Here is a 27,704-nt window from a genome sequence, read left to right as displayed (position 1 = left end):
CTGTAGCACCCTTCCATCCAAGTGAAACGCTACATTGAAATCCTCAAAGAAATGAATCGTGTTAAACAAGACTATCTGTGACTTTAAACAGTGTAACTCTAAGCTGTGTGTGTGTGGAGATTTCCGTTAGGAAAATGTGGAGCCAGAAAACTTGACTGGGGAAGATTCTAATTTACCGGACCCATATTCATTGGGTGCATAACCCATTAGGGCGTCTACCCAGAATGACAGAAATCACATTTAGATTATGGTAAGGCATCTTAACAGAACATGCAACTCATGTAATGAAGCAGCCAATAAAACATCATTTTCAATGAATAGCTCTGTTTGAAACTTAGAATGAGGGGGAATCTAAAGATGCAACAACCCGGATGTTTTTATTTAATAGGAAAGTCAGTTAAGAACACATTCTTATTTTCAATGACGGCCTAGGAACAGTGGGTTAACTGCCTTGTTCAGGGGTAGAACAAGAGATTTGTACCTTGTCAGCTCAGGGAGTTGAACTTGCAACATTTCAGTTACTAGTTCAACACTCTAACCACCAGGCTACGCCGACACCCAACTGCTGGGTTGCTAATATGACTAGGATTGTGCCTTTGGCTTCTGGACAATGAAAAAAAGTATATATTAAAAACAATAGAACAGGAGAGAAATCGCAGAACAGCGTGTCCAATAGGGATGAAAATGGAAATAAATGTGCCAAAATGATATAATTACTAGTGTCTATATTGGGGGTGAAAGTAATAATTCAAAATAAGTCTCCAGAATGCATGATTGCCACGGAGAAAACGGGTATCGTTAGCTTCTAAAAACATAATCTATGGATTGTTTCAAATCCCAAGCTCTATGCCTACTTGAGAAACCCACAAATTGTGCAGCGAATGGCAATAGGCCTAGCTGATTATTGAGCTGCGGCTGTCAGTGAAAAGCATCTCAAATATGTGTGAAGTTAATGTGTCTTGAGTATAATTGGAAATGTTGAGACAAGAAGAAGGGGAGGGGGGTGTGACAAAGATATAGGCAAGTCTCTCTCCAGAATGGCTCAGCTGTCTCCCGACAATTCTTGTGCATTCATTTTCAATGTGTGAATTGTTTGCCCTTAGATTTTTTAAAATAAATTCCCCATTACATTTGTCACCAGTAGTAAATGTACCATTAATCCCCGTAATTTGGTCACATACATTTCTTTTAATGTGTGTATTAATCACAGTCATTTTCCGTTCTCATTCTCAGAGTGGAAACGTTGTTTTGCAAACTTTACAACCTGCTACACTTGTGAGAAACAAATCTCGTAACCATCATTTACAAGATTTGTCCATTTCTTCATAGTCTTTTGTTTGGAGTGCTCCATGTGAGCAATGAGCATGTGTCTAGTTTCTCTGTGTTGATCATGTTAATGGAGCGCACACACCTGAGCAAGCATAGAAGAACCGGGGCTGCTGCGCGGAAATGTAGGAAAGGGTTTTCTTTTAACATCCATTGCGAATGATAATACAGTGCATTCGGAAAGTATTCAGACCCCTTCACTTTTTCCACATGTTGTTACATTACAGCCTTATTCTAAAATTGATTGAATTAAAAATGTTCCTCATCAATCTACACGCAATACCCCATAATGATGAAGCGAAAACAGGTTTTTAGAACTGTTTGCAAATGTATAAAAATAAAAACCAGACATACCTTATTTACATAAGTATTCAGACCCTGCTATGAGACTCAATATTGAGCTCAGGGGCATCCTGTTCCCACTGATTCTTTTATTTTCATTTAACGAGGCAAGTCAGTTAAGAACAAATTATTCTTTACAATGACGGCCTACCCCGGCCAAAAACTAACCCGGATGACAACTTTTTAATTTTAAATGTTACCTTTATTTAACGAGGCATGTCAGTTAAGAACAAATTATTTTTTACAATGACGGCCTACCCCGGCCAAAAACTAACCCGGAAGACTATTTTTTAATTTTTAATTTTACCTTTATTTAACTAGGCAAGTCAGTTAAGAACAAATTCTTATTTTCAATGACGGCCTAGGAACAGTGGGTTAACTGCCTGTTCAGGAGCAGAACGACAGATTTGTACCTTGTCAGCTCAGGGATTTGAACTTGCAACCTTCCGATTACTAGTCCAACGCTCTAACCACTAAGCTACGATAGGCCATTGTGCGCCGCCCTATGGCACTCCCAATCACAGCCGGTTGTGATACAGCCTGGTATCGAACCAGGGTCTGTAGTGATGCCTCTTACCTTGATATGCAGTGCCTTAGACCGCTGCGCCACTCGGGAGCCCCTCGAGATGTTTCTACAACTTGATTGGAGTCCGCATGTGGTAAATTCAATTGATTGGACATGATTTGGAAAGGTACACACCTGTCTATACAAGGTCCCACGCATGTCAGATCAAAAACTAAGCCATGAGGTCGAAGGAATTGTCCGTAGAGCTCAGAGACAGTATTATGTCGAGACAGAGATCTGGGGAATGGTACCAAAAAATGTCTGCAGCATTAAAGGTCCCCAAGAACACAGTGGCCTCCATCATTCTTAAATGGAAGACGTTCCTAGAGCTTACTGCCAGGCCAAACTGAGAAATCAGGGGAGAAGGTCCTTGGTCAGGGAGGTGACCAAGAACCCGATGGTCACTCTGACAGAGCTCTAGAGTTCCTCTGTGGAGATGGGAGAACCTTCCAGAAGGACAACCATATATGCAGCACTCCACCAATCAGGTCTTTATGGTAGAGTGGCCAGACGGAAGCCACTCCTCAGTAAAAGGCACATGACAGCCGCTTGGAGTTTGCCAAAAGGCACCAAAAGACTTTCAGACCTTGAGAAACAACATTCTCTGGTCTGATGAAACCAAGATTGAACTCTTTGGCCTGAATGCCAAGTGTCATGTCTGGAGGAATCCAGGCACCGCTCATCACCTGGCCAATACCATCCCTACGGTGAAGCATGGTGGTGGCAGAATCATGCTGTGGGGATGTTTTTCAGCAGCAGGGACTGTGAGACAGAGAGATCTTTGAAAACCTGCTCCAGAGCCCTCAGGACCTCAGACTGGGGAGAAGGTTCACCTTCCAATAGGAGCACGTCCCTTTAGCAGACAGCCAAGACCATGCAGGAGTGGCTTTGGGACAAGTCTCTGAATATCCTTGAGCGGCCCAGCCAGAGCCCGGACTTAAACCCGATCAAACATCTCTGGAGAAACCTGAAAATAGCTGTGAAGCTACTCTCTCCATCCAACCTGACAGAGCTCGAGAGGATCTGCAGAAAAGAATGGGAGAAACTCCCCAAATACAGGTGTGCCACGCTTGTAGTCATACCCAAGAAGACTTGAGGCTGTAATTGATGCCTAAGGTGCTTCAACAAAGTACTAAGTAAAGGGTCTGAATACTTACAGTGGGGCAAAAAAGTATTTAGTTAGCCACCAATTGTGCAAGTTCTCCCACTTAAAATGTTGAGAGAGGCCTGTAATTTTCATCATAGGTACACATCAACTATGACATACAAAATGAGAAAAAAGTTCCAGAAAATCACATTGTAGGATTTTTAATGAATTTATTTGAAAATTATGGTGGAAAATAAGTATTTGGTCACCTACAAACAAGCAGGATTTCTGGCTCTCACAGACCTGTAACTTCTTCTTCAAGAGGCTCCTCTGTCCTCCACTCGTTACCTGTATTAATGGCACCTGTTTGAACTTGTTATCAGTATAAAAGACACCTGTCCACAACCTCAAACAGTCACACTCCAAACTCCACTATGGCCAAGACCAAAGAGCTGTCAAAGGACACCACAAACAAAATTGTAGACCTGTACCAGGCTGGGAAGACTGAATCTGCAATAGGTAAGCAGCTTGGTTTGAAGAAATCAACTGTGGGAGCAATTATTAGGAAATGGAAGACATACAAGACCACTGATAATCTCCCTCGATCTGGGGCTCCACGCAAGATCTCATCCCGTGGGGTCAAAATGATCACAAGAACGGTGAGCAAAAATCTCAGAACCACACGGGGGGACCTCGTAAATGACCTGCAGAGAGCTGGGACCAAAGTAACAAAGCCTACCATCAGCAAGGGCATTGAAGATTAAAGTTGGTTGGGTCTTTCAGCGTGACAATGATCCCAAACACACCGCCCGGGCAACGAAGGAGTGGCTTCGTAAGAAGCATTTCAAGGTCCTGGAGTGGCCTAGCCAGTCTCCAGAGCTCAAACCCATAGAAAATCTTTGGAGGGAGTTGAAAGTCCGTGTGGACCAGCAACAGCCCCAAAACATCACTGCTCTAGAGGAGATCTGCATGGAGGAATGGGCCAAAATACCAGCAACAGTGTGTGAAAACCTTGTGAAGACTTACAGAAAACGTTTGACTCTGTCATTGCCAACAAAGGGTATATAACAAAGTATTGAGATAAACTTTTGTTATTGACCAAATACTTATTTTCCACCATAATTTGCAAATAAATTCATTACAAATCCTACAATGTGATTTTCTAGATTTTCTCCCCTCATTTTGTATGTCATAGTTGAAGTGTACCTATGATGAAAATTACAGGCCTCTCTCATCTTAAGTGTGAGAACTTGCACAATTGGTGGCTGACTAAATACTTTTTTGCCCCACTGTATATAAATGTTAGATTTCTGTAATTTTTTTATATACATTTGCAAAAGTTTCTAAAAACCTGGTTTTGCTTTGTCATTATGGGGTATTGTGTTTTGATTGATGAGGGGTATATAAACAATTTAATCAAATGTAAAATAAGGCTGTAAAATGTGGAACTATAGTTAAATCCTCACAATAAAGCTATTTGAAAAATCATCAATCCTTCGTGTGAATTTATACGCGCTTTAATTACCAGTTGAGAAATAAAAATAGTAGCTCTTTTTAATCGTGCAGCAAAACAGTTAGATTTGTGATTGCATTTAGATTTGTGATTGCATTTAGATTTGTTGTGCCATCAATGGGCTTATAAAAGCACATTTTACTCCAGCAGCAACCGGCTGAAGAGATGCAGGAGAAATCCCACTCAACATGCTGTGCGCGTGTGATAGTTGTGTTGGATAAATAAGACAGGCCTACACGATGACTGGCGACAATACACACAGGCCAATTTTATTCCCCAAAATTTTGCAAATAAACCTATAGACCAATAGGTTAAATGTATTTCCATCAACTGGTATTTCTTTCCATCAATTAATAAAAACCATTAATTTGCAATGGATTTTGTTATTCGGTCATTTTGGTGAGCAACGGTTTTATTTATCGATTTAATTTTTTGTGTGTCTGTGTGTGTGTTTGGGGGGCTAAGGGTTTCCGGCTAACGGTGGTGTGTGTGTGTTTGTGCTTCTTTATTACAGTCTCTAAACCTCCTGTCACCCCTTCGTTGGGACAGTTGCTCTTTAACCACGTAGAATCCCTGTGTTGATTGGTACAGATGTAAACCAATGTTAACCAGTGTTCTGAATCTTTACAGTGATCCTATAGGCTGTGATGACAAAGTCAAAGCTTGTCAGTTCAAAGCTCTTAAAACCACAACCTTTACTTTAGGCCTGCTGTGGGAAATCATGGCTTCTCATAACTCCTCTTAATATACACAAACACACAAGAGAGAATACACAAGCCACAAGAGCATGCACGAACTAACTCACACACACACACACCTCTCCTTATCATCAGAGTTGTCTGGGGAGCCAGCAGGGCTATAAAGCTGAACAGAACATCTCACACCTGAACACCACAGGGACAGAGACAGAGAGAGAGATGGAGCTCAATGACCTCTCCAACAGTAGTGCAAACATGAGGAAAGAGGGCGGAGATAGGGAAAGAGAGAGAGGGCGGACAAATAATTCTCCCTTCCACTACCCCAGACAAAGGTAGAGAAACAGACAGCTAAGCCTCAGAGAGGTAATCATCTAGATGCAGAAAACGGAGCTGCAATTTAAACCGAGATAGGATGTGTGTGTGTTTGATAGGTTTTGAGATGCTGTGTAGCGAGGCCTCCCTCTGGGTTTTGAGATGCTGTGTAATGAGGCCTCCCTCTGGGTTTTGAGATGCTGTGTAGCGAGGCCTCCCTCTGGGTTTTGAGATGCTGTGTAGCGAGGCCTCCCTCTGGGTTTTGAGATGCTGTGTAACGAGGCCTCCCTCTGGGTTTTGAGATGCTGTGTAACGAGGCCTCCCTCTGGGTTTTGAGATGCTGTGTAACGAGGCCTCCCTCTGGGTTTTGAGATGCTGTGTAGCGAGGCCTCCCTCTGGGTTTTGAGATGCTGTGTAGCGAGGCCTCCCTCTGGGTTTTGAGATGCTGTGTAACGAGGCCTCCCTCTGGGTTTTGAGATGCTGTGTAGCGAGGCCTCCCTCTGGGTTTTGAGATGCTGTGTAGCGAGGCCTCCCTCTGGGTTTTGAGATGCTGTGTAACGAGGCCTCCCTCTGGGTTTTGAGATGCTGTGTAGCGAGGCCTCCCTCTGGGTTTTGAGATGCTGTGTAGCGAGGCCTCCCTCTGGGTTTTGAGATGCTGTGTAACGAGGCCTCCCTCTGGGTTTTGAGATGCTGTGTAGGGAGGCCTCCCTCTGGGTTTTGAGATGCTGTGTAACGAGGCCTCCCTCTGGGTTTTGAGATGCTGTGTAGCGAGGCCTCCCTCTGGGTTTTGAGATGCTGTGTAACGAGGCCTCCCTCTGGGTTTTGAGATGCTGTGTAGCGAGGCCTCCCTCTGGGTTTTGAGATGCTGTGTAGCGAGGCCTCCCTCTGGGTTTTGAGATGCTGTGTAGCGAGGCCTCCCTCTGGGTTTTGAGATGCTGTGTAGCGAGGCCTCCCTCTGGGTTTTGAGATGCTGTGTAGCGAGGCCTCCCTCTGGGTTTTGAGATGCTGTGTAACGAGGCCTCCCTCTGGGTTTTGAGATGCTGTGTAGGGAGGCCTCCCTCTGGGTTTTGAGATGCTGTGTAACGAGGCCTCCCTCTGGGTTTTGAGATGCTGTGTAGCGAGGCCTCCCTCTGGGTTTTGAGATGCTGTGTAACGAGGCCTCCCTCTGAATCAATTCACAACGAGGGAGAAAGAAAACATTTTCCTTATGTGGAAATGAAACACTTTACTGTAAGCCGTATGTTAGTGTGATGCTTATCTGGAGGAAATGTGCACAGGAATACCTGTAGGTCAATTGTTGAACCTTCTTAAAGGAGAATTTCGTTTTTTTTTACAACCAAATCTCATATTTGTTATCTAAATGTTTTTTTATAGAAGGGTCCAGACACTTTTTCAATTTCACTTGTTTTTTGAGAAACACACCCCAACTAGTGATTAACTTCCTCATCCTCAATGTGCAGTATGGGGGTTCTGAAAAACATGAACAAATGCCCCAAAAACACCCATATACTGTACATCCTTTAAGAAACTAAAACGCTGTCAGTATAGTGATGCAAGTCTTTGGATGTTGTACACATGAAATTGAGTAATTCCCAAACTTTATTCGCAAAGTTAAATTCCATTTTGTTGTGACTTGAGCGATACCCCGCCGTCCATTCTAGCAGCAGGCTCTCTCTCTATCTCTCCATCTCTATCGCTCTCTTTCTCTCCTGCAACATCATAATCTTTTATTTCCTCCCTCATAAATGTCAACAGTGAGGGGTTTGGGAGCTCAGAGGCTGTATGTGTTTCACTCAAACACATCAGTTGTAACAAAACCCTGTGGAGAGAGAGAGAGTGTGTGCGTGTGTGTGTGTCCTTGTTGCTGTTGTGTGCGAGTCTGGTTTACCCGCCCGCACTCCTGACACTAGCTCCAACCCCTGCTAGCGCCCGGACGTATCCAATGACGTAAGGCCATCCCAAATCTCCAGCACACATCTCACCAAAACAATATTTGTGTTTTTGGCCGTCAGGGCAGTCTGTTCCCTGCTCCCTGCCCTGCGAGCCTCTGTACTGAACAGGAACATAAAGAGGTCTTGAGGCGGTTCACACAAGGCTGTGTTGTTAAAAGGAGCGGAAAGCGAGGCAAGGCCATATGATAAAGTATCTAGGCAATTCCACGGTAACGGAATTGCGCCGAGATTCCGATTTTTCACTTAGAATGTACACCAAACAAAAAACACTGAACTCAAAGTTTAACAAACCATAAAACTCTATGCACAAGAACTACTTTTAAGAATTTACACTGAACATTTTACAAAAACATTTACTTGAAGAACTGTGCAGATGCAGTTTGGTAAACGGTTGGTAATTTTGTTTATTTTTTTTAAATTATGTGACCACATTTTCCAAAAACGATCTACTCCGAACTAAGATTCAAATGATGTCTGGAGAAAGAAAAAATATATACATTTGTGTTTTTGGCCGTCAGAGCAGTCTATTCACAGTCTATTCACTGTTCTCTTCATGGTGATGTATCCTTAATAGGTACACAAAAGGAGAAATATGCAATATCCTCCTTTGCATATTTGGGTAAACAAGACCAAATGTGGTTGGTCCAAATCTGAACCAATCATAGATGTCTATGTTTCACTGTTTGGACATCAAAGTACAGCACAGCAGTGTACAGTATAGTACAGATCAGTAGAATAGAGTTCAGTACAGTAGAGGACAGTACAATAGAGTATAGTCAAGTAGAGTATAATTCAGTACAAGACAGTACAGTATAGTTCATTACAGTACTCATAATTTTGCTATTTGAAAACCAATTTCTCCAGCCCATGTTGCTTCCAACAGTTGTGTGGAGTTGGCTAGATGTTCTTTGGGTAAAGAATCATTCTTAATCTTGATACACATGGTAAAATGTTAAGGGTGAAAACCTCAACAGCGTTGCAGTTCTTGACAAAAGTCGGTAAGCCATGCAACTACTATCATAACCCATTCAAAGGCACTTCAATCTTTTGTCTTGCCCATTCACCTCTGAATGGCATACATACTGTAAAAATCCACGTCTGAAGGCTTAAAAATCATTCTTTAACCGTCTCCTCCCCTTCATATACACTGATTGAAGTGGATTTGACAACTGACATCAATAAGGGATGTAGGGCTGACCCCATTTAGTCGACTGGTCGATTGCTTGGTCAATAGGCTGTTGGTCGACCAAGATTTTTTTAGTCGAGAAGTGGCAAATATATAAATAAACAAATCTGGCACACAAGACACTTGTCTGATTCACACCTGTCTGAGTGGACTAATGATCCATTGAGGCGGGTGCAGGGATGGCACACTAGTATCACCAGCAGTACAATTAGTACAATTCCCACATTTTCTAATCTTCAATGTTTGTTTGGTTAGTCATTTCTGTTAATGCATTCAATATATTATTATTATTATTATAGTCTTACTGTTGTCATTGTAGGAGTGGACACGTTGTTTGCAAAGCGCACAACCAAGGCTAAACTTGTGAAGAAAGATGTGTTGGATTATTTGTCAATGTATTCATTGTGTTTTGTTTGGAGCGCTCCTGACCATCTTGAGTAAGGACACGCCCCTGACTACACATAGAACTAGGCCTAGGCTACCTGGCCTGCTCACAAATGTAGACCTGTAAATGTGCCCATCTGGGGATCTGATACTATTTCTGATTGTCTTAACTCACCATCACTGTGGAGCTTTTCAAAGTAATTAGTTCTTCACCTCAAACAGCAAGTAAACAAAGCCTGTTTTTACATCCATTGAGAATGACAATAGTTCCTCAACGTAGCCTATTTGAAAAATCTTTCCAGCTCTCTCTCTCCCTTTTGATAACCACTCAGCATGAAAAGGGAAAAATTAAATGCTCTGATCCGGTGGAAATGTCATAAAAAATACCTACCTGATTACTTCTTATCCCTTGCGCAAATAGCCTACAGCTGTGTGTGTCTGTCCAGAGCTCACTGAAGCAGGAAACTCTGAGTGCCCAGAATAGTTTATACAATGTTGCATGTTTGCTAGCACCAACTTCAGGCTGCACCCAAGTTAATATTTGATCAACTGTTTCAAGTTCCTTGCAGACAATCCATGCGTAGCCAAAGTGATTTATAGGATATTTATTTTTATCGGGATACTTTCTACCTGCGGGCTGCAATGTTTGTATTTGTTGGCTTTATGTAGTCTACTATTTTTACATATTGGCAATATAAGTTACTTTTAGATTTGTATAATTTTCATTTAGATAGAATTTTGATGAACCACATGACATTGATTTTGAGATATGAAGGCTTTATTATAAATGGAAATAAACTGGCATGCAGAGCAGTAGAAATGGTACGATAAATTGTCACTCCACTCGGAAAAGGTTGCCGACCACTGATGTAGCCTATTACTGGCAACTTCAGGAGCTTAATGACAGAATCTGCGAAGGCTACATTGATCTTTGGCTCCCTCTTTACAAATGAGTGTCTTCATTTTTAATCGCAGTGCTTAAAGCATCAGACAAAGTAGCATATATACATATAGTTGATTTTATTCAAACACAAGGGTGTGTGTAACAGACGACTCATGGTCGACCAAGATGTTTTAAAGTCGGGGACAGCCCTAAAAGGGATCATAACTTTCACCTGGATTCACCTGGTCAGTCTATGCAATGGAAAGAGCACGTGTTCTTAATGTTTTGTACACTCAGTTAATATATAACTCAATTCAAAAAATAGACGCTGTTTTCATTTGACAGCCAATTCGACATGCTCCTTTGAACTTCACGCATTGGTACCCATGGGTCCTTTTACATGGAAACGACCATCTCAGAGTAAGAGGATCAATCTAGGATCAAGTCCCCTCCTGTCTATATGAGCATATTCATTATGATCTAAAAGGCTAAACTAATCCTAGATCAGCACTAAGACGTTTTATCAATACAGGCACTGGTTATATACAGTTGGTTGTCGCAGTTCGCATAACAAAAAAATCTAGAGAATTCTATACATTTGCAGTATCTAACATTCCTGGTCTTCCCTACTTAAGTACATATACCATCATTTTCACAGTCACAGCAGAAAATCTAGAAAAGTGTTATGAGTATAGTAGCAGTTTAACCATACCCCGGCCTCTCCTACTTCTGCACACATTTCCAGTTGTTTACAATGTAGCTGTGCTTATTACCACAGCATTCCCTGGCTCATATTTTCTTTTTGATTTCATTTGCAATCACTTACACCGTCTTGTCTGAAGCATAAAGGCAACACATGATAACATCTTGTATGATTACAAAGTCAAAATCATTTTCAAAGCGCACCCATTTACAAACCGGTAATTTGGTACAATAACATGAATCATTGAAAGGGTACTGTGTGCATGCTACTACTCAAACCATAGGCGTCTTGTACCTGAAGAGTTTGCCATTGAGAGTCGTACACAAGATTACGCCACCCATGCAACTACCACTGCCCTCCCGTCTATTCTCCCTCCCTCCCGCTCTGTTTGACATGTTGAAGACATTTGAGATAATCGCAGCGATGTCTCTGTGTTTTCCCAGATCGTATCTTCAAAGAGCAGGCGGCTGGTGACTTGTACTTGAAAGGGAAAGGAGTTGTGGAGAGCTCATGTTCAGAGAGGAGGGGAAGAGTTGAGGAATGCTATCACGGTTTGGAGGAGTTGAAAGGCCTGCTCTGGTCTGTTCTGGCTGTATGTGTGTGTGTGTGTGTGTGTGTGTGTGTGTGTGTGTGTGTGTGTGTGTGTGTGTGTGTGTGTGTGTGTGTGTGTGTGTGTGTGTGTGTGTGTGTGTGTGTGTGTGTGTGTGTGTGTGTGTGTGTGCGTGCGTGCGTGCGCGTGTGCGTGTGTGTGTGTATTTTTGTGCACGACTGGGTAGGTGGGTGAGTGGGTGGAAGGGGGAGGGGCTGTCAAACACAAACAAAGGTTGAGTTTCACTGACTGGAAAGTACACACCTGTTCCTCACAGGAGAGAGTAGAGAAAGAGAGAGACAGAGAAATCATTCAAAATCGAGAGAAGAGCCGCTAAATTCTACAACCACCTAAAAGGAAGCGATTCCCAAACCTTCCATAACAAAGCCATCACATACAGAGAAATTAACCTAAAGAAGAATCCCCTAAGCAAGCTGGTCTTGGGGCTCTGTTCACATATACAAACAGAGCCCCAGGACAGCAACACAATTAGACCCAACCAAATCATGAGAAAACAAAAAGATAATTACTTGACACATTGGAAAGAATGAACAAAAAAAACGCGCAAACTGGAATGCTATTTGGCCCTAAACAGAGAGTACACAGTGGCATAATACCTGACCACTGTGACTGACCCAAACTTAAGGAAAGCTTTGACTATGTACAGACTCCGTGAGCATAGCTTTGCTATTGAGAAAGGCCGCTGAAGGCAGACCTGGCTCTCAAGAGAAGACAGGCTATGTGCATACTGCCCAAAAAATGAGGTGGAAACTGAGCTGCACTTCCTAACCTCCTGCCAAATATATGACCATATTTGAAACACATATTTCCCTCAGATTACACAGACACACAAAGAATTCATAAATAAACCCAATTTTGATAAACTCCCATATCTATTGGGTGAAATATCACCATGTGATACAGCAGCCATATTTGTGACCTGTTGCCACAAGAAAAGGGCAACCAGTGAAGATGAAACACCACCGTAAATACAACCCATATTTATGCTGATTTATTTCCCTTTTGTACTTGAACTATTTGCACATAATATGACATTTGAAATGTCTTTATTCTTTTGGAACTTTTGTGAGTGTAATGTTTACTGTTCATTTTTATTGAGAGAGAAAGGGAGAGCGAGAGAGAGAGACTGAGGGAGAGGGGTAAAACACTCTCCCCTGTGAGACCTGATAGAGAAGTAAATCACAGAGCTTATCTCAACAGCACACCCTCCTACACCTCAGCCATACACACACATGGCCATGTCAGTCAAGAGGCCATACAGACGACTGCTGGGAGGGAAAATAACACTTTTTCCTGGAGCTTTTGGAGTCAAAGGTTGGCGGTTCTTCAAACCTGTCTGAGCTATGACCCCCTAAATACACTTTTGACAGACTTTTGACAGACAGGCGTGGATGTAGCTATGTGTTCATCCGTCTCAGTCTGCAGAAAACTCTGTAGCAGACGGTAATGGCCTCTACAGATTCCTCCTAACCCTACTCATCGTCAGCAGCAGATCGTCTCAAAAGGTCACCAGAGCTGTTAAAACAAACAATTCTATATTATAAACATCTCTGTGTGACCTGGAAAAACAAAATACCATTCACCTCACTCACACACACCCGCACGCGGGCACACACACGCACAAATGCAATCATACACACACGCATATATAAATATACACACAGTTAATATCATCAGTGACGTCTTCAGAGGGTGAAGGTGGTGAATGTTTCTCCATTGATTCATGATGAGTCATAGTAATGTTCTGACAAGAATTGGAAGCAGTAGCTGTGTGTGTGTGTGTGTGTGTGTGTGTGTGTGTGTGTGTGTGTGTGCGTGCGTGCGTGCGTGCGTGCGTGCGTGCGTGCGTGCGTGCGTGCGTGCGTGCGTGCGTGCGTGCGTGCGTGCGTGGCTAATATCATATACAGCTGATGAGCAGACACACTCCAGAGATAATGATGAAGAACTGTTCTTCTGAGAAGATAAGAGGGCCATTAGGCTCTCTAGAAGAGGAGAGATGAGAGTAGGGGAGGAGTAAAGGAGAGAACACTTGAAACCAAATCACAGCCCATTCCATTCCAATCTTTCTCTGTCTTTATCTCCCTTCTCTGATCAGTGTGTTCCATCAGCCATCACAATGGCAGTGAAATACGGTGCGCCACCCGTGTAGTGTCAACACCGCCACCCGTGTATTTACATCATGTATTTCCCCCTGTACATGGTGCCACGGCCTGGCCATGTGATTAGATCCACAGGTGAAGATTAATGTGAACTGAGAGGTAACAGTGGTGACTAGGGTTGCAAAGGGTCGGAAACGTTCCGGTAAAATTCCGGAAATTTCCTGGAAATTTGCCATGAGAAGATAAGCCCTGGAATTTGGGGAATTTTGCTTATATTCAACAAAACAATTTTCTTGATAACAGTGAACCTTTTTTTGTGGGATACACATAAGGCAATTCTAGGTCTTGTGGCATATTTTGGTTAAACTATCCCCAATTCAACGGAATTTCAACCCCCTTGCGTTCCATCACATGTACAGCTGATTCTCAAGGTCCTGCACACTAATGAGATACTATTGAGCCCACATTACTACACTGTCTGATCCAAGGACTACATGCGTTCTGGTAAGTTTTGATTACAATACTGGTTGGGGTAAATATATTTTATATGACACATGATTTTTTTGTTAACTAGTAAATAGTAGCCTACAGCAAAGTGCGTTTAAATCATTTCTAACTTGTTAACAATTTCTACTAGTTAGTTTCTGTTACCATGTGGGTTTTTAGCTTGCTTGAGCCTGCTAACTGAGTGTTAATTCACCTGTTTCCATACATGTTTCATTTTAAAACATGTATCTTACAAAGGAGTTGTTTAATCGAACTGCTTAACTTTATCTGTACATGGAATTGTATTTGTTTAGTTTTTTACTGTTTTTTTTTCAATCTTTATAGGAAAAAGCCACGGGCTCTTTCTGAATTGTGGAGACATTTCACTGCAGCTAATGTAGAAGGACAAGCTGTGTACATTTGCAAATACTGTGCCAAATCATATGTAAAGAATGAAACAAAGATGCAGAATCCTCTGGCCAAGTGCATAAAGCAAGCCACCTCTGACAAATGTGTATTGGAAGAGATTTCTGAATGTTCACCGCCCAGCATACACCCCTCCAACCAGACATGCTTTATCTACTCATTTGCTGGATGCAGAGTTTAACAGAGTTCAAGTAAAGGTCAAGCAAATCATAGAGAAAGAAGACTGTATTGCAATCATCTCTGATGGGTGGTCGAATGTTCGTGGGCAAGGAATAATTAACTACATCTCCACCCCTCAACCAGTATTCTACAAGGGACAATAGACACTCCGGTCTCTACATCGCAGATGAGCTGAAGGCAGTCATCAATGACCTTGGACCACAGAAGGTATTTGCACTGGTGACAGACAATGCTGCAAACATGTTGGCTGCTTGGTCTAAAGCGGAGGAGTCCTACACTCACATCACACCCATTGGCTGTGCTGCTCATGCATTGAATCTGCTCCTCAATGACATCATGGCACTGAAAACAATGGATACACTACAAGAGTGCCAAGGAAATGGTTAGGTATGTGAAGGGTCATCAAGATAGCAGCAATCTACCTCACCAAGCAAAGTGAGAAGAATAAGAGCACCACATTGAAGCTGCCCGGCAACACCCGTTGGGGTGGTGTTGTAATCATGTTTGACAGTCTCCTGGAGGGGAAGGTGTCTCCAAGAAATGGCCATATCACAGTCTGCAGATATGGACAGCCCCATCAAGAGGATCCTCCTGGATGATGTATTTTGGGAGAGAGTGGTAAGCAGCCTGAAACTCCTGGAACCTATAGAAGTAGCCATTGCACGGATTGAGGGAGGCAACGCCATCCTGTCTGATGTTCAGGCTCTGCTTGCAGATATAAGAGAAGAAAGCTTCCCTGCCCACTTCCTTGTTGCTCCAAGCAGAGGAAACTGCAGTTCTGAAATACATCAAAAAGCGCAAAGACTTCTGCCTGAAGCCCTGCGTACATGTTGGACCCCAAGTATGCTGGCAAGAGCATCCTGTCTGGTGCAGAGATCAACCAGGCCTATGGTGTCATCACTACAGTGTCTCGTCACCTTGGCCTGGATGAGGACAAGGTTATTGGCAGTCTGGCGAAGTACACTTCCAAGCAAGGGTTTGGGATGGAGATGCAATATTGCAGTCGTGCCAACATATCTCATCAGCCACCTGGTGGAAGGGACTTTGTGGATCTGAGGCTGCTTCCCCTGTTGCCTCCATCATCCTCCAAATCCCACCAACATCAGCCGCCTGGTGGAAGGGACTTTGTGGATCTGAGGCTGCTTCCCCTGTTGCCTCCATCATCCTCCAAATCCCACCAACATCAGCCGCCTCAGAGCGCAACTGGTCCTTGTTTGGAAACACATACACCAAAATACGCAACAGGATGACCAATACAAGGGTTGAAAAATTGGTGGCCATCCAGGCAAATTTTAGGCTTTTTGAGCCTGACAACGAGGCATCCTCAACAAGGTCGGAAAGTAACAGTGAAGATGAGCCCTCAGAGTCTGATGTTCAAGAGGTGGACATTGAGGAGGTCTAGGGAGAAGACATGGAAACCTGAGGAAGACTGAGGAAGACTATCATTTTACAGATGTATGTTGAAAACGTTTTTGGTAGATAAGATGGATAATTGGGGATCATTCAATATTCCCTTTATTTTGTTGTTCAGTGAAATCATCCCATGTGAAGAGTCAACTCATTTAAAGTTCAATTCGTAACTAAATTGTTTTGTTTTTTCTATTGGAAGGATTTAATCATTTGCAGTTGTGTCTACTTATGTTTCTGTCTCCATATGATATAGTAAATATATCCAATGCAAAAAACCATCTACAATTAAATGGTATTCATATTAATTTGCGTATATATTTATGTTAATTCCCATATATTCCCGTTAATTCAAATATATTCCCGTTAATTCACACGGAAAGTTTCCACCTCTGAATATTCCCCAAAATGTGCAACTCTAGTGGTGACACAGACACGCACGCACGCACGCACGCACACACACACACACACACACACACACACATAGGTAACAGTGGTGACACAGAATTAACAGTGGTGAAGACACAGAGGCATAAATAAGGAGAGAGGCTGGAGGCAACACGGTTGACCTTTTGAATGGTAATAATGATGACACTGGAGATACAGATACACTCTACTAGGGGTCTGTGTACGTGCATATGTTAGTGGAGACTGATGGAAATAAAGAGAGAGAGAAACACAGACAGACAGGCAGACAGGCAGACAGACAGACAGACACTGTACATAGCCAATAATATAACTTTTGAATTGTCTATATTCTTTTAAACTGTGAGTATAATGTTTTGTGTTAATTTCTTATTGTTCTTTTTCCCTGTCTATTTCACTTGCAAATATATGTTTCCCTGGCCAGTAAAGTCCTTTGAATTGAATTGACAGAACTAGAGAGACAGAGTATCTATTTTAGCCAAAGCTGCCTCAAATGCTTTTTCTCGCCTCCGCTTTCTTACTACACTCATATATACATACAACCTTAGCTTTAAGAATACACACATCCTCAGCTGTGAGAACACATACACACTTATGTACAAGCGCATGAGCACACACAAACCTTCCTCAGCAGGGTTATTACAGCAACCCTATGTCTGCTTACAGCCTGTTCACACTGAGAGTAAAAGTAACTGTATGACACACTGTGTGTGCGTGCGTGTGTGTGTGCGTGCGTGCGTGTGTGTGCTTGTGTGCGCTTGTGTGCGTGTGTGTGCTTGTGTGCGTTTGTGTGCATGTGTGTGTCTGTGTGCGTGTGTGTGCTTGTGTGTGTGCTTGTGTGTGTGTCTGTGTGTGTGCTTGTGTGTGTGTCTGTGTGCGTGTGTGTGCTTGTGTGTGTGCTTGTGTGTGTGTCTGTGTGGCCGAGCCTGAAAATGACTGATGCCACTCTGCTCTCTGTGTGTGTTACTGCTGATGTCTTCCTTACGTTATCCTCCCCAGGCAGGCGCTGCCTTTTCAATAACTTTGGCTGATGTTGTACAATTGCACTCCTCAAACTCCCTGCATACATACAGAGTGCGAGGGAGCACTCACCCTCGCATAAACGCACGCTTATGCATACACTCCTCTCTCTGCTGCATTAGGTTCTCTCTTCTTCTAGCCTCTGCCTCTCGTTTCACTGCTCCGGCTCCTCCTCCTTTCTCCTCTTTTCTCCTCCTCCTTTGCCTTCTTCTCCTCTCATTCTGTACCACCCTTCTGTACACCCTAAGGGTCCTAACTCATTATTTACATAGAGGGTAAGCAGTGGGAGTGGTGTGACGATGGCGTGGTGTAAACTACTCCCCTGTTGTCATTAGCGAGAGGCAAACAGAGAGGCTATTACCAGCTCCGCTACCTCTCAGCTCTCATCAGGCCTGGCTAGCTCACACACACACACACACACACACACACACACACACACACACACACACACACACACACACACACACACACACACACACACACACACACACACACACACACACACACACACACACACACACACACACTAAAACACACACACACAAAAACACACACGTAGTAATTGATCCTGTTCAGTGTGTAGTGGCGAAGGAAAAGTGGCCCTTAAGCGATGCCTGTTTGCTGCATTAATTTTTCAGCTCCCGCCAGAGAGACAGAGGAGCTAGGGGAAACTGAGGAGGAGACCAGACCAAACCAGATCAGGGCAGAGCTCACATACTGCCTATAGCTGTTGCTTTGTGTTTCTGGGCCTCCACACGTTCTAATAGGTGGTTTTACAGTGCTCATGTTATGTTTACCAATACCCACACATAATACAGAAGCAGCAAATGTCAGTATATCTGAGAGAACTGAGAACAGATACTCTTGTTTTTGTGACCTTTGAAAAGCCACAGAATCATTCAGTGTTTTGTTGCCCCTGACAACCTCAAATCATTATTAATTTAGGTTTTTCCTCTCCTTTCTGCCATTCTAAATGATATATTTGTTTTCTTGCCGTCTCTCCTCATGCAGTGCTGATGCTAGCTGTTTGTGTGTGTATCTTCCCTGACACTGTCATACTGTGCACAGTCTGTGTTGTGTGACGATAGACAGACAGTGCTCTGGTCTGTGTGGCTCTGGTTGATGACTCATGCTGATGATGTCACATGGTGATTCTAAATCTGGTCGATGACTCACACCAATGATGTCATAGCCTGAGGACTGGACAGAAGCATCAGCAGTGGCATCTGCTTTGATGGCAGGGAGAATACTTTCCATAGAAATACAAGGATTAGAATAGAATTGTATAACTGTATATGCTCCCCTCCATAGAATTACAATGTACAGAGCCTTCAGAAAGTATTCACACATCTTGACTTTTTGCATATTTTGTTGTGTTACAGCCTGAATTTAAAATTGATTAAATTGAGATGTTGTGTCACACACAATACCCCATAATGTCAAAGTGGAATTATGTTTGTAGAAATGTTTACTAATGAATTAAAAATGAAAATCTGCAATGTCTTGAGTCAATAATCATTCAACTCCTTTGTTATGGCAAGACCAAATAAGTTCACGAGAAAAATGTTGCCTAGCAAGTCACATAATAAGTTGCATGGACTCCCTCGGTGTGAAGTAATAGTTTGTAACATTATGTTTGAATGACTAACTCATCTCTGTACCCCCACATACAGATAATTTTAAGGTCCCTCAGTAGAGTAGTGAATTTCAAACACAGATTCAACCACAAAGACCAGGGAGGTTTTCCAATGCCTTGCCAAGAAGGGCACCTATTGTAGAGGGGTAAAAAACAACAAATTCAAACATTGAATATCCCTTTGAGCATGGTGAAGTTATCCATGAATTACACTTTGGATGGTGTATCAATAATACACCCAGTCACTACAAAGATACAGGCGTCCTTCCTAACTCACTTGCCGGAGAGGAAGGAAACCACTCAGGGATTTCATCATGATGCCTATAGTGACTTTAAAAGAGTTACGGAGTTTAATAGCTGTGATAGGAGAAAATTGAGGATGAATCAACACCATTGTAGTTACTCCACAATACTAACCTAGATGACAGAGTGAAAAGAAGGAAACCTATAGAGAATAAAAGATTCCAAAGCATGAATCGTGTTTGAAATAAGGCAGTGAAACTGTAAAACTGCAAAAAATTTGGCAAATAAATGTACTTTATGTCCTGAATACAAACATTATGTTTGGGGCAAATACAACACAACACATCACTGAGTACCAGGGCTTGTGAGTTTTTTAGGATACAAGGAAACTGAATAGAGCTAAGCACAGGCAAACACCTATAGGAAAACCTGGTTCAGTCTGCTTTCCAACAGACACTGGGAGACAAATTCACCTTTCAGCAGGACAATAACCTAAAACACAAGGCCAAATCTACATTGGAGTAGCTTACCAAGAAGACCGTGAATGTTCCTGAGTGGCCTAGTTAAAGTTTTGACCTAAATCAGCTTGAAAATCTATGGCAAGACTTGAAAATGGCTGTCTAACAGTGATTAACAACCAGCTTGACACAGCTTGAATAATCTTTTAAATAATAATAATGTGAACATATTGTACAATCCAGGTGTGCAAAGCCTCACAGCTTTAATCGCTGCAAGGTGATTCTAACATGTATTGACACAGGGGGGTGAAATCTTATGTAAATTAGATATTTTTATATTTAAATGTAATTTTCAATACATTTGCTAACATGTAACAAAAACATGTTTTCAAATATGCCATTATGGGGTATTGGGTGTAGATGAGTGAGAAAAATATATCTAATCAAAATTAGGACGTAACACAACAAGATGAGTCAAAGGGTATGAATACTTTCTGAAGGCACTTTATATAGTGGCCTTGAGTTGGTTGATATAGTGTCCTATTTTTGGCCATGAGCCTGTCAAATTGTGTCTGGATTTAAATATATATATATCAAATATATAAGAGCAAAATTAAAACAACATGCTAATAATTCAGCAATCATAACTGGGTAATGTGACAACAGAATGTTGCTGCCAGTTCTATAACAGCAACTCTAACAGGCCATTCTTCACCTCAACAACAGACAGTAGGAGTCTTCTAATCTGAATGATCTAGAACCTCTCCAAACATCAGGAGATGTCTTGTGTTTACCTCTGGCAGCCCTAGAGCACTTAATGGGAAAACACCCATCTACAGAGATGTTGATTCCCCGACCACACACAAAGAGAAGAGCTTCATCAGGTCTGTTGGGTGGAAGGAGAGAATATCCTCTCCTCTCTTCCCCTACCCTCTCCTCTCCTGACTGTCTGACATTAACATCATAGGGACACGGAAGCCCCCGAAGGCTTGTCAGCTCAGCTCACGGAATGCTCACGGAATGCCACTGAGCCAATGCTTCACCGACACGCACACACAACCCTATATGTAAGTACTCCACCACCACCACCACAACATCCAGCCACTCAGGGACCCATCCTGACTGGAGATCTGTGTAATGTGTGACTTGAACGTTCACACAAATCATGCATTGAAAGGATTTTTTAATGTGAGATATCCACGCATATCTGGCCCTTAATGTTCAGTGTCTTCATAGACACGATGTACTACCGCTATTAGTGCTGAGCGATTAGTGCTTTTTGAGGTCGGTTCTGTTTCGGTACGAGTATGGAAAAATTATCGCAATTTTCGATTTCGGGCAGAAACAAAATTGGGGACATTGAGGGCCCAATTCCGATTTAGGAAATTCCACCTTTGGAATTCCGACTTAGCTTATGAAGGTGCATTACGGGCTTTGTAGGTGGGGTTCACTTGCGGGCGCTGAATAAATCAACCACTGAAAACCCTTCCCACTTGCTGACCAACAGATTTTCTTGTGGAGTTTTCATTCAATAGGGTTTTCAGTACATTTCTCTAAACCCATCTCTTCAACTTGTTAAGGCTAGGGGGCAGTATTCGGAAGTTTGGATGACTGAAGTGCCCAAAGTAAACTGCTTTTTACTCAGGCCCAGAAGCTAGGATATAGTATTGGATAGAAAACCATCTAAAAAAAAATAAAACTGTGAAAATAATGTCTGTGAGTATAACAGAACTGATTTGGCAGGCGAAACCCAGAGGACAATCCGAGGTCATTGGACTTTTCAATGCTTTTCTATGGGACCCAGATTGCAGTTCCTATGGCTTCCACTAGATGTTATACAGTCTTTAGAAATTGTTTCATGCTTGTTGTTTGAAAAATGAAGAAGTATTCCTATTCTTTCTATCCCTCAGAAGGACTATAGTCTTTTGGCGCGCATGAAAGAGTGCGTGGTCCTCGTTCTTTTTTTTCTTGCTTGAACACCATATATTCCGTCTTAAATTTGAGTGATTATTTACATATTAGGGTACCTGAGGTTGGAATACAAACGTTTTTTGAATTGTTTGGATGAACTTTTCGGCTAACTTTTTAGATTCCTTTGTAGGCATGTTGGGCAAGTTGAAACAGGTGGATTTCTGAATCAAACGCGCCAGATAAACATACATTTTTGGGATATAAAGAAGGACTTTATCGAACAAAACTACCATTCATTGTGTAACTGGGACCCTTTGATTTGCAAAAAGATGAAGATCTTCAAAGACCTTCTTTAAGTGATTTATTTTATCGCTATTTTTGAGTTTTGTGACACCTCTGCAGGTTATGAATTCATGTTAATGCAGGAAGTGGGTGAGGCGCTGTCCTCAAATGATCAAATGCTATGCTTTCGCTGTAAAAGCCTATTGTAAATCGGACAAAGCGGTTCGATGACCAAGATTCTAACTTAAAGAATGGTGTATAACACTTGCATTTTTTATGAATGTTTAATATTACTAATTTTGCTTTTTGAATTTTGCGCTCTGTAATTTCACCAGATGTTGTTGAGGTGGGACGCTAGCGTCCCAATGATCCGAAAGAAGTTAAATACTGTGTTTTAATTCTAATTTTGTTGACAGACATTGAGAGAGTGGGTTCAGAAAATAAGGATCAATGAAAGAAAGCCATCTAAATATATTCATATTCATCTCTGTTTCAACACCAACTGGTAGATTTAAGAATAATCAGATCATTTTGTCAAATTTTATGGTTAGGAAAGTATGTATGAATCATAACAAAAAACTGTTTTGGACAGCCTTTACACACTAAATATATTGATGAATCAAAAATACAGTGGTTAGATGAATTCAGAAAATTGCCACATTCAGTTCTTTAACCCATGGTAATGTTGGAATTTTTGTATATAGAATTATAATAGGGAGAATAGTGTACAATAGTAGGCTATACCCTAGTCTATTTCCTGCACTAACCATGGAACTGGGTGATAACACGGTCAAGTATTGCGCCATGCATCGGGTAGAAACTGTTACGACTTGGTCTGCACTCCACTCCATGGAATTAAATTGGCCTACATTTATATGATCAACTGTTACTAATGATCCTCAGCAACAACCACATGGCCGTGATGGAGTTTGACGCCGACCAACATAGTAGCCTCGCCTCGAGTTCCTACAAAGCTTTGCAGGTTTCTACTTGTTCTAATGTTTTTTCTAGTGTTTTTCTCAAATTAATCACTGGGTACTCACTGTCCACCCGACCTTCCTGAATTTTCGGAGATGGCGGAACAATGGTCTAGCCTCTACCGGGTAGCAAGGGAGTCCTACCGGAGAAAAGGAAACGAAGACACCGACAGAAAGGTAGACGTGTAGGGGTCTTAGTGAGATTGAGACGCCAGGTGACCCATCCTCCATTACCGAGCATACTACTCGCCAATGTTCAATCATTACTGAATAAACTTGATGAACTCAGAGTGAAGATCTCTTTCCAGAGGGACATCAGATTCTGCATCATACCCTGTTTTTCTGAGACTTGGGTTTCCTCTGACATCCAAATGGATTATATACAACCAGCGGGTTTTACAGTATATCGAGCAGATAGGAAGCAGGCACTCTCTGGCAAGAACAAAGGCGGTGGTATCTGCTTCATGACCAATAAAAAGTGATGCAATGGGAAACATACAGGAACTTGCCAGCTTCTGCATGGAATACTTGGTCATCAAATATCGCCATTTTTACTTTCCGAGAGAGTTCTCAAGGATTATCGCCGCGGCTGTAAACATCCTGTCCCAAGCCGATACCAAAAAGGCTCTTCATTGGACCCTGAATAAACTGGATACTGTGTACTCGGAGGCAGCGTTCATTGTCGCGAGTGACTTTATCAAAAGTCATTTGAGGACCATGCTCCCGTATTACAATTAACACATTGACTGTCCAACTCGCAGAAATTCCACTCTTGACCACTAGTACACGCCTTTTTGACAAGGGTATAAGGCCCTCTCCCGCCCTCCTTTTGGCAAATCTTACCACAACTCCATTTTTGCTCCTCCTCACCTACAAATAAAAACTCAAGAGGGAAGTTCCGGTGAGCAGGTCTGTACAACACTGGTCTGACCAATCAGAATCCCTGGTCTGACCAATCAGAATCCATACTACAAGACTGTTTTGATCACGTGGACTGGAATATGTTCTGGGGCACCTCTGGAGATACAGTGCCTTGCAAAAGTATTCATCCCCCTTGGCGTTTTTCCTATTTTGTTGCATTACTACCTGTAATTTAAATGGTTTTTATTTTAATTTCATGTAATGGACAAACACAAAATAGTGCAAATTGGTGAAGTGAACTGAAAAAAATAACGTGTTCCAAAATATAAAAAATATATAAAAAATTGAAAAGTGGTGCATGCATATGTATTCACCCCCTTTACTATGAATTAGTTAAATAAAGTCCACAACACCACTAGGCAAGGGGCACCCCCAAGCAAGCGGTACTATGAGACCAATGAGCTCTCCAAACAGGTCAGGGACAAAGTTGTGGAGAAGTACAGATCAGGGTTGGGTTATAAAAAAAATATCTGAAACTTTAAACATCCCATGGAGCACCATTAAATCCATGATTAAAAAAATGAAACAATAGGGTACCACAACAAACCTGCCAAGAGAGGGCCGCCCACCAAAACTCATGGACCAGGCAAGGAGGGAATTAATCAGAGAGGCAACAAAGAGACCAAAGATAACCCTGAAGGAGCAGCAAAGCTCCACAGCGGAGATTGGAGTATCTGTCCATAGGACCACTTTAAGCCATACACTCCACAGAGGTGGGCTTTACAACAGAGTGGCCAGAAAGAAATAAGCAAACATGTTTCGTATTCGCCGAAAGGCATGTGGGAGACTCCCCAAACATATGGATGAAGGTACTCTGGTCAGATGAGACTAAAATGGAGCTGTTTGGCCATCAAGGAAAACACTACATCTGGCGCAAACCCAACACCTCTCATCACCCCGAGAACCCTATCCCCACAGTGAAGCATGGTGGTGTGAGGATGTTTTTCATCGGCAGGCACTGGGAAACTGGTCAGAATTGGAGGAATGATGGATGGTGCTAAATATAGGGGAATTCTTGAGGGAAACCTGTTTCAGTCTTCCAGAGATTTGAGACTGGGATGGAGGTTCACCTTCCAGCAGGACAATGACCCTAAGCATTCTGCTAAAGCAACACTTGAGTGGTTTAAGGGGAAACATTTAAATGTCTTGGAATGGCCTAGTCAAAGCCCAGACCTCAATCCAATTGAGAATCTGTGGTATGACTTAAAGATTGCTGGGGGGTTGAATAGTTATGCACGCTGAAGTTTCCTGTTTTTTTTTCCTTGTTTGTTTCACAACAGAAAATATTTTGAATCTTCAAAGTGGTAGGCATGTTGTGTAAATCAAATGATACAAACCCCCCAAAAAATTAATTCTAATTCCAGGTTGTAAGGCAACAAAATAGGAAAAATGCCAAGGGGGTGAATACTTTCGCAAGCCACTGTAGTATCAATGAATACGCCAACTCAGTTACCAGTTTCATAAAAAAATCATAAATTATGTGATACTGATGGTGTCTTTCAAAACTTACCCGAATCAAAAACAGTGGACTAACAGCAGCGTTGGGAAACTGAAGGAGAGAGATGCTGCTTATAAACACAGCATACCTGGGACAATTTAGGGTTAAACAGTACAAATACAACCTACGCAGATCAATCAATATGGCGAGACACAAGTATAGGGACAAAGTGGAGGAGAATTCATCAGGTCGGACACCAGGCGTATATGGCAGGGTCTTCTTCACGGATTACAAAAAGAAAGCAAGTCAAGTCGCGGACACCAACCAGAGAAACACATTTTTCTCCATCCCTGAGCATAATGACCCTGATCTTCCGAGGAGAGCCCCTGACGATGAGGGTTACGTGCTTACGGTCTCCACGGAGGATGTATATAAGACATTCAATCGTGTTAACCCTCGCAAGGCTGCCACACCAGAAGGTATCCCGAGCCTTGCCCTCAGAGAATGTGCAGACCAGCTAGCTGTTGTGTTTTTGGACATTTTCATCTCTCTCTAGCTCAGGCATTATCCCCACCTGCTTCAAGATGTCCACTATCATCCCCGTTCCCAAGAAAGGGAAAGTAACTAAACGGAATGACTACCGACCCGTAGCACTCACTTCCTCCAACATGAAGTGCTTCGGGAGGCTAGCCAAGCCGACACACTCGACCATCTCTAATTCGCCTGCTGCCCCGACAGATCTGATGCTGTTAATCGACTAGGTATAGGAGCATCATGGCAAAAGCTGTCAATAGCTTCTACCCCTAGACCATCCGGCTGCTGAATAGCCACAACTAATCAGCTACCTGCTCCCCCTGTCCCACTCCAGCTCCCCCGACTTCCTACTAATAAACTAATCTAATCTAAATGAAAGTAAATGAAACAATGTAATTAAATGGAATGATAATGTAGGCTATACCAACAGAAGGGAACTAAAAGTAAACTGGCAGTTGAATACGTGCAGCCTATAATGAAGACATTCAAGAGTGCCCATCCCTGCAAGTTGAAAGGCTGTACAATTTCAATTCTGGATAATGGCACAACATTTCATAAACTTTACTGTGGGGAAGTTGCTGCCATATGACTGGTTTCACCTTTGTCTCCAGCGATTCTGAGGTAAAATATATCTAAATCAAGTGTAATTTATATTTACAATTCCCTTATCCAAACAGATTACGAATTTACCTAGCTCTTTTCAATAGCTCTTATCAAGTTGTAAATTATAGTGCATAGAGAATGTGGTTATTTCAATCCAAAAAAAATAAAAGTAGATGCTTTTTCCATTTGCTCAACCTTATTCATGGTTTCCTCTCGCTTAAAAGTGGTGGAATTATGAGGGAATTAAGCCAAGGTCAGAATATCTGTAGAAACAACTCTGCCACACATTCATTTATTAGATCTTCGCCCTGAATGAACAGCAGGTGAATAGCACGCTATTCTCATGCTTAAAGATGCACTATGCAGAAATCGCTCCGCCATTTCCTGGTTTCTAAAATTTGAATAGTTCGCATAATTTCAGTTTATGTGACAAAACAAGCAAGTATAGTGTAGAAAATGAGTGTAAAACATTGTGAAATATATTTTCCATAACCAAGAATTCTGTATTTTCAGCTTTTTGAAGCTGGTGTACAAAACCGAAAGCAAAAGACACAAAAATGAAACACAAACAACGGGAAGCATAGAAATAGCATAGAAGCATAGAAATCTGCATTGATGAATACTTCTATTCTATTGCGTTTGTTTTAGAGGAAAAGAGAGAGAGAGAGCTGCTGAGCGAGAGGGAGAGAGAGAGACCAAGAGAGAGATGACTGAGAGACCAGAGAGAGAGATTTATTTTCAGGGAGAGAGATTCAACTGATCCCTCTCGAGAGAGAGAGAGAGAGAGAGAGAGAGAGAGATGGAGTAGTTAGAGGGAGAGGAGAGAGGGGAGAAACTGCTCATTGAGAGAAAAAAAAACTTAGCTCTGTCACTTAAATGCACATTATTTATTTGGTTAAAAACTGATAGATATAAAAATTTATTCACTTCACTCAGCGAGAGAGAGAGAGAGACAGAGAGAGATATTGAGAGACAGAGAAAGAATGACTGCTGAATAGAGACCTGAAGAGAGAGAGACCGAGAGAAAGAGAGAGAGAGACCGAGAGAAAGAGAGAGAGAGACCGAGAGAGAGGGAGAGAGAGAGAGAGAGAGAGAG

The 27,704-nt window shown here is 42.2% G+C and overlaps 1 protein-coding gene across 4 annotated transcripts in view; it reads right to left on the bottom strand.

Annotated features, from left to right (window-relative positions):
* LOC118361163 (zinc finger MIZ domain-containing protein 1) overlaps nt 1–27,704 on the bottom strand; it is a 241,955-nt gene that overhangs the window by 162,056 nt on the left and 52,195 nt on the right. The gene's annotated exons all lie outside the window — the stretch shown is intronic.

This window comes from Oncorhynchus keta, chromosome 2 (assembly GCF_023373465.1).
Source record: "Oncorhynchus keta strain PuntledgeMale-10-30-2019 chromosome 2, Oket_V2, whole genome shotgun sequence".
Lineage (NCBI taxonomy): Eukaryota > Metazoa > Chordata > Actinopteri > Salmoniformes > Salmonidae > Oncorhynchus > Oncorhynchus keta.
The sequence above is the reverse complement of the archived record's forward strand: the minus strand, read 5'-3'. Positions and strand labels throughout refer to the sequence as shown.